Genomic DNA, 9,181 nt, shown 5'->3' on the forward strand with positions numbered 1-9,181 from the left:
GCAAAAATGCCTCTGCAGGTAGTGAGTCTGTGTCTACAATCGGAGAAGAGTCCACCGGGGCAGCCTTCTTCTTCTTCTCCACCTCATCCTTCAAAAATTCTACCTCAATCCTCTGGATATCAGTACAGGATGTGGGAATCACTTCCACATCCTTCTTTGCATCTATTGGAACTCGAGCCCATCTATACAGCTCGGTGATCAACACCGGGAAAAGAAGTGAGGTCTGGCGTTGCTTGGCCTTCATGACCATCTCTTGTACTATCGTGATCCCCTGATTTATCCTGGTCTCCTCTATGATGCAACCCACACAGGTTGCCTTGGCTAGACGGAGGATCGACTCGTTCTGGGATGGAATGATAGTGCAGCTGATGAAGCCAAACCAGAACCTTGCAATAATGTTAAGATCTTTCTTTTTGATCGGTGCTCCAATATCCAGCCACTTGGGAGTACCGTCTGATATGAATGGGGCCAACCATTTTTTCATGTTGTCCAAAGTCTTTGTCCTAATCAGATGTTGGCACTCATTTTTAGAGTCATTGGGACAATCTAGGACAACATTAATAGCCTCACTGTCATACTTGACCTTCTTTCCCCGAACAACTACATAGTCAACCGGTTTGAATGCTGCTGCCTACTTCCTCCTCTGTGGTATCACTGCCCCATAAGAAGCGTAGAACTCCCAGACCCAATTTGGAATATATGGGCCACGGGGCGTGGTGAAGATTTGGAAATTATGAGACTTCAGACAACTCAAAATCTCTGGGTCCTTATCAATTATTCTATCAGTGGACAGACGCTTCTCCTCAATAATCGTCCTAAGCCCCTCAGTCTTTAATCTGTTCATAGACTTGAGGGGACGACCCTAAACCGGTGGTGTAAGCACCATTCCTTGTGATGTACTTGGAGGAGAAGAAGTGGTGGGCTGAGGAGTTCTAATCCTATACGGGTCATTCAACCTTTTTGAATGCAGCTTTTTCCTCTGTGTTGCTACCAGGTCATCATCGTCAGAAGCTACTGATTTAGGCTCCTGGTTCTCAGCCTCACTCTAAGAAGTTGTGAGGTGGGTGCCATATATGCCATCAATGTTGGAGCTGGCCTCCGATGACGCTGGTGCTTTCCCTATGCCTTTTGCTTTCCCACCATTTATGGGAAGTTTGGTGTCTTTGGCCTTGTATGCAGCTACATCCTCATTTAGTTCTATCCCCTTAACCTTCTTTCGGGATGGCATGTTTTGACCTGCAACCTTTGGTCTAGCCATGTTTGCAAAACATCGGGAAAAAGTTAGAAGTAGTTCAATGAAAAGTACAGCAGAATATTTGCTGATAGACTAACCGAGTAGCTCGGCGAATCACTTTGGCGAGCTAGATCGGGCTCGCCGAAAGGATTGGCTCAAATTTCTCTGAAATATTTGACAAGCCAGCAATGGGAAGACCTTTCAGCGGATCGCCGACATCCTTCGGCGAGCAAGGATTTGCCCGCCGAAAGTTACAGTGCAATATAAGCTACAAGGGTGTAGACAAAGGGCGATCAAGAAGACTTTCGGCGATCTCAAGCTTCTCACCAAAAGTTATGGAGGAAAACATCAAGTATAGTATGAAATTAAAGACGAGATGGGGACCTTCGGCGAACCACCGAGTGTTTCGGTGAGCTCGACCCATCTTGCCAAAAAACCCAACGTGTCTATTTTCAACCCAACTTCTCGAATTCAACCCCGCAACCCCTGAAAACAAAATCAAAGAATGCACTAGTCAAATTTAAACAAGACCAATAACACCCATTACCCTGGGATACTCAAACTACTCCCGGTTTTGCCAAATTTGGCCATTTGATGACTTTTGCCCTTAAGAATGACATCACCCGCTCTATCATTGGGCAAATTACGTCATTTGGCACAACTACAGGTTACTTAGACTTCACCGGTCTAGACCCAACAACATGCAAGCACAACCCCACAAAAATATAACCAATTGTAAGGCACAAAACTATGGGAATTCAACGATATACATAATACGGGCAAGATTATCGAAGTAAAACAAGCAGACAAACATTCTAATCCTATCAGAGAGGTCCAGCACACGACAACAAGATAAGATCATTTGCATAAGAGTACAAAATTGCTAAACACAAACTCGGGGTTCGGAAAACAAACCTTTGATGCTGATTAAATAAAGACTGAAATGCTAGGCAGCAAAGTAATCCCAATTCGAGCACAAATCAATGAAAAAATACTATAGAAATTCAAAAAATATAGAAACTAATGTGCGGATCTGAGTTTGTGAAGTCACAAAGTGAGGGAAAGTGAAAGAGTTGGAAGTTTAAACCTCTGGCCTTTTAAACCCGTCCAGTTCTCGCCCATTCAGCGACATTATTCGTGCTCGCCGACCCACTGGGCGACACATTGAATGGTCACTAACCTCATGAGTTTTACAGGACGTCCAGTTAATGTGGGGGTACAAACGACGGACTAGATCGCAATCGCTGACCTGGTCGGCGACTAGCCAATAATTTAATGGGCTAGCCAAGTTTTACAGACTCCAATTTAATGTTGTCTTAAGTCCAATGATGGTGTAGGTCGGGGTTGCCGACCTCTTCGGTGATGTGCCGAGTGGACCTTTAGCTCTCCAACCTGCACTTGCCAACCACTTTCCATACTTTGACCTGCACATTCAACAAACCATTATTTGTAAATAAAAAATAAAGTAATAAAACCTTGGGTTGCCTCCCAATAAGCTCCTTAGTTAACGTCGTGGCATGACGCGAGTCGCCTCTTAAGTCCCATTAGTGAGGTTTACCTCATTTTCATAAGGAAATCCCCCTTTTGGTTCTAGGTAGAGGTCATTCAGCACTTGGTCCATTTGGGACCCTAGTAGCTAAACAAGCATGGAATAAGAGGTCGTCATTTCGTTCAACATCAAGACATTCTCTCTTATCTCTTCCAACACTCTATCGTGTTCTTCGACTTTGTGTAAAATGAACACTACAAGAAAGATGGGTTTTAGCGACAATTTCTTAATGAAAGGACATATATACGGTCGTAAAAAGTGTATTAATAACGACAAAATATTTTTTTGGTCGGTAGAGTTAGTTTTTAATTAACTATTAACGAGGGGATTAATATTTAGTCGCTTTAACATATTATTTTGGTAGTTAATACAAAAGGCTAGTATATTTTTTTAAATTCAATTTTATATATTACTTTCAGTATTGGAGACTAATTAATAATTTTTGGGGAAAAATTTAAATTTACTAATAACATAAACCAAAAAAGCGCGTCTTTTTCCCTCCATATTACTTAATTTTATAGAATTCCTTGTACAATCAGAACTATTGACCCATCGCCTCCTCTCCTTATAGAACAGGAAAACCTATTTTTTTCTTAATCCTTGAAGCTGACTGATTTCATTCACTTCATAAGATCACCTGCCCATCTAATTGGAAATGTGTCTCCTCTTCTATCAAAGAGAAACTAGGAACTACATCTTCTACTAAATATGTGGTATGTGTTTCTTCCCCTTCTCTGAGATAAATTCTTGACCTTCACCTATTCATATTCTATCAAGCTTGTATGTGTTTCTTCCCTTTGAGATAATTTCTTGAACTTCACCTGTTCATATTCTATCATGTTTGATTTTTATTTTAACATTATATCTATATGTTGGGTAATGCTTGTTCTTAATATGAAATTCTCTTTAGTTCTCAGTTCAGTAAAGTAAATTTGAAAATTGGATGGTTTAGTAGTAAGTATTGTTAGTTTTCAATTCATAAAGGTTTTTGCAGTAGCAATTTTTTTCCAGGAGACTGTCCTTAAATGAACTAATTTAGACCTAACACAAAGCTTGTATGTTTTAGGTATGAATAAAATTATACTCCTCTGCCATATTATATGAGTTGTGATTTATATGAATTGACACAATTTTAATTAATTTACAGTTCATTAGTACACATCAAGTGAATTATAAAGAGGAACAACATGACTTCTTAGAAATGATGAAGTCTTCATAAGAAAGTACAGAAAAAGATAGGAAGACATCTCTGATAATTTTTTTAACGTCACCTCTTCGTATTCTATTACTGTAGTATCCGGTGATAGAATAGATGCCAAAGATTCAACTATAGTAGAGTAGCTTTTGGCAATGGTTATCTCGTTCCCTGGAAACATACGATGCTCGCTTTCTACATTAAAATCTAGAGTCTCCAAAACATCAGCTGATGTGTAAGTCCTTTGTGTGTTCTCAAGCATTGCAAAAATACCTTCCTCCACTGATTTTCTTGTCAAGTTATAAAACCCCAGGGTTTCCTCTTGCTATTTTATTGAACCCCAATAAGTATCCAATCCTTTCCTTAGGAAAGAACCAATACTAAGATTACCTATGTTACTTTGAGGAAATTGGACATTAGGTTTCCATTGAGAAAAATCCATCTAACTTCATCTAATCAGTTTTTGATTGGTAAGACTATTCGAGAAGTCATCTACATAATGTCTTGTAGATCAAACGGGAAGCTCGTAGGTTTTTAGGTATAATTAGGATTGCTAAGATTGTTTTTGGAGTTCCATATGGTTTTTCATGCTTGCTCTTTATTTGAAACTTGATTAAATTAAAAATTAAACTAGATGTGAGGATTTGATTTTTAGCGGCAGCACCAACTTTTAAAATCATCTAACTTGAACTGATCAGTCTTTGTTCTGTAAGTTGTTTTTGTTCGATCATTCTTTAGCTGCTAAGATCGTACCAGAAGTCAGCTACCACAAGTCTTTCATATTAATCATAAAGATCAGAGATGGTCTCTGTTCTCATTCTATCAGATTTTTTTTGTAATAACAATCTGTTTTATGTCGTACTTCTCAGTCATCGTATATGCCTGATTGTTTATATAAATCGACAATGTTCTAATTAATCTAGAGTAAGCTAAACAGAGTGATTGGTATATGGTCATTAGTTTCGAGCATAGCTTGGTAGAATACACACTTGCTATCCACTATCATTCCCCACTACAATAGGTTGTTCATAGATTTTCATGTAATGTGAGAAACTGTATGAACACCTATTTAGGTTCAGCCATAATATAATATTTTAGGTTCCTCAATGGTACATTACTAATATCTCCTCTTAGTTTTAAAAAGGAAAAGGGGATTGATTATGGGTATTTGGAATGCTCATACCTCTGTTGGGAATATTAGTTGATCTCTTATGGCTGCTGCTCTTTTGGAACATGGATGGAGTTGGTCTTTCATTATTTTAGGAGCATTTATATTTTTCACAGGGATAATGATGTACTTGTTATTGCCTGCATATCCAAAAGATGTTGGGTTTCCTTGTCCTAATCAATCGTATGTTGAGGATTCATCCCAGCTTAACAGTGAAAAGGCTTAAACAGTGAAAGAAAATGTGGCTGTAAATGCACAATTTAATGTCCCTCGGGTTGGCTCGATTAGGAAAAGTGTTGGTCTATGTGATCTTGTCTAATACTAGGAGTGATTCCATTTGCACTTTGCCTTTTCTTTTAAAAGTTGGTGGCATACACATTTTTGTACTAGTTGCCATTTTACTTTAGTCAAACAGGTATAGCTGCTTACATATATGAATCATTTGTTGTACTTGGTGCTTTGTGTGTGATATGCTTCTGGCACATTAAAGGAATTGGGCTACAAAGTAGAAACCAACAGATTGGAGAGACTATCCAAAATGGTGTTACTTAGGTTCGAAGTTACTTTTCATGACTGTTACTCCCTCCAATTTTTTTTAATTGTCAATGTTTGAGTTGGCACACCCCTTAACAAGTAACTAATAAAATGATAAGTTTACTATTTCACCCTTTGAATATAATTGATTGAATGTTTTGGGAAATGACTAGTTAATAAGAAGGGTAAGTTAAAATATCCCTTGGTTTTTCAAAATTATACAATTAAAAGTGGACATCTATTTATAGTATAGTGGACAAGTAAAAGTAGACGGAGGGAGTACTTTTTCCATTTGCAGGTTCATCTGTAATAATTTTTGTTAATATGAGGTACTTAGGACTGTCCACTGCTGAATTACTGATAAAGTAGGAAATATTGATTTTGGAGCTTTTGAGTATTGAAACAGGAAATAAGTTCAAACAAAAGAGAGAAAGAAAGAAGTGTTCAATTCTTCATTTCTGTTAATTCTCTAAATGTAGTAGTTGTTACTGCTAACTCTGAATCTTCCTAAGTGGTAAATACAAGTTCCATCTGATTCAGGAGCATGTAGCTAAAACGGTGTTGGAATTGCAGTGTAGTCTCTGCTTCTAATAGCAGATCAGGCTACTGCTTCTATTTTTCTATTTGGTAGCAAACTACCCTATTACATTTTAGTGCACAATGGCTTCTAAACAGACCACCTTAAATGAGAAACAGGAAAGTACCAAACTAATACACGTTTAAAAATAATTATAAGGCGCTATCTGAGTCTGTTTAAACTTCCAATTATACATATGTTAATTTAAGGGTTCGTTAGTTTAAGTAAGAGAAGGTGAATGTCTTATACTTTTGGAAGGCTGTGACTGACCAAACTGCATTATTTACAAGTAATTTGAGTGATCTGAATATACCCTCCTGAACTACCTGATCTATGATCTCCTACTGTCCCCAATATTCCTCATGTTAAGAATCTTCCTAACCATCAAAGAAGCTTGGTTAGGAATTTTAATGTTGTCTAATATCTGCTTTTTTATGTAATATGTATAAAATAAATCTTTTGTTCTTTTTCCTCCTATTCATATGTTCTTTGTTATCATTTTTATTGATATGCCGAAAAAGTAGTAGCCTATGTGAGTTGTATGTTATTATATTTAAGAGACTAAATGGTGGATTAGCTTCTTTGAGGCCATTTAGGTTTTCCCTTTTCTTTCTATTAATGGGTTAGACCTCAAAAGATGAACATATGTGGTATAAGTGGAAAGTTGTTTCTTGTTGGCTATATTTGCTCTACTCCTTCACCAATTTTTTTGACAATTAAAGCAATTTTTTGTTAATTTCTAGTGAGCTTTACAAAAAGAGGGCAAACTACAAAATTATGTCCCTTCTCAGTATCCTACTCTACCCGAAAACAGATTCAAATTTTTGAACAAATTCAAAACATCGATGATAAACATTATACCTATGTTAAGCTAATACAAAATTTTCATAGGGAACAAATGAAAATTCTTTTCCCATGTTATCAGCTTACCACGCATACTCAACCATATAATAAGATTTTTCCATGGTTCTGCTACAATATGGCATAAAATTTTTCTCCAAGTAACCTTTGGTGTCTCTCCCCCTCCCCCCTTTTTTTATTTCATCTTTGATACAAAACACCTCAACCTTTACCATTCTTTATCTACTTTAGAATCTTTATTCATCGGTCAAATACTCCCAAAAGTGATTCTATTTTTCGAGTATCTTAACGTGCATGAGATACCACTATTTTTTTTAGGTTTGTCAACCCCCTCTCCAACTTGTTTGATTAATGTATTAGTTCTTGGTCCTTGCATATATTTTTAGTTGTTGTTTATTTATTTTTTTTGTACTGAAATACTTTTGATCCATATTTTATTGTCTAGATAATATTATGGAACCTGATAAGGAATGGATGCAACATATTCATAATAGACTTGATGATGCTTATATACATGGGGTGGAAAGCTTTCTGAATTATACTTTTACAAGATTGAGGGAAGCGAATGAAATAAGATGCCCATGTGTCAAATGTTGTAATGCAGAGTCTCGAACACGAGAGATTGTTAGATCACATTTAATAGTACATGGAATAATTCAATATTATACCTTTTGGTATCACCATGGAGAGACGATAGGTGAGACAGAAGAACCAGATTCCGAATCTATAGATGTTGATGATAAAATTGGCGAGGATCACGAGGAGGATGATATACATGGCATTCTCACATATTTACATCCTATTTTTAATGTAGACAATATGAATACTGGTGATGATGATGTTCTCGAGGAGGAACCAAATCCTAAAGCAAAATGATTTTACAGTCTTTTAAAGGATTTTGATCAACCCCTCTACGAAGGTTCAAAATTTTCAAAACTTTCTACTTTGGTGAAATTGCTTCATATTAAAAGTATTGGTCGTTGGAGTAATAACTCATTTAAAATGTTATTGAAGATGTTAAAGAAAGATTTGATGCTTAATAAATCAAACTTGCCAGATTCATATTACGAAGCAAGGAAGCTAATTAGAAACCTAGGGCTTTCATATGATCGGATCGATGCATGTAGGAATGATTGCATCCTATATTGGAAGAATGACAAGTTTGTTGATTCTTGCAAAATTTGTGGCGCATCTAGATGAAAAGAGGATAAACATAATCGGGAATCTAAATTTAAAAATGGGAAAAAGATACCATACAAGATCTTATGCTATTTTCCTTTAAAGACAAGACTTCAAAGATTATTTATGCCCTCAAAAATATCTCCTTTAATGAGATGGCATCATGAAAACAAAGCTAATGATGGAATTATGAGGCACCCGGTTGATTCAAAAGCATGGAAAAAGTTTGATGAACTTCATCAATCATTTGTTGTGGAGCCTCGTAATGTTAGACTTGGACCTGCTAGTGATGGTTTTCAACCATTTGGCCATTCTGGAACTCCGTATAGTATTTGGCCAGTGGTACTTATTCCTTATAACCTACCACCATAGTTATGCATGAAACAGGAAAAAATTATTTTGCCAATGCTTATTCCAGGTCCTGGAAGTCCTGGAGATGCAATTGATGTTTATCTCCAACCTTTGATTGATGAATTAAAAGAATTATGGGAAACTGGAGTTTGTACCTTTGATGCATCCACTAAATGGAATTTCACGTTCCATGCTACTTTAATATGGACAATTAATGACTTTCCATCTTATGGAAATTTATCTGGTTGGAGTACAAAAAGAAAATTGGCTTGCCCATGTTGTAATAGAGAAATTTCTCAAAACGATTGACAAATGGTAAAAAACAGTGTTTTATGGGTCATAGACACTTTCTTCCTCTTAATCACAAATGGAGGAACGATAAGAAGTCATTTGATGGTACTGCAGAGTGGGGATTACCTCTAAATACATTATTTGGTGATGACATACTTGATCAAGTGGCTGATTTAGATGGGTTACCTCTAACAAATGTTCAAAAGAAGAAGATTAAAGTATCACATGATAGTAGAGGTGAT

This window comes from Solanum verrucosum, unplaced genomic scaffold (genome assembly GCF_900185275.1).
Source record: "Solanum verrucosum unplaced genomic scaffold, falcon-dt-bn FXZP01000015.1, whole genome shotgun sequence".
NCBI lineage: Eukaryota > Viridiplantae > Streptophyta > Magnoliopsida > Solanales > Solanaceae > Solanum > Solanum verrucosum.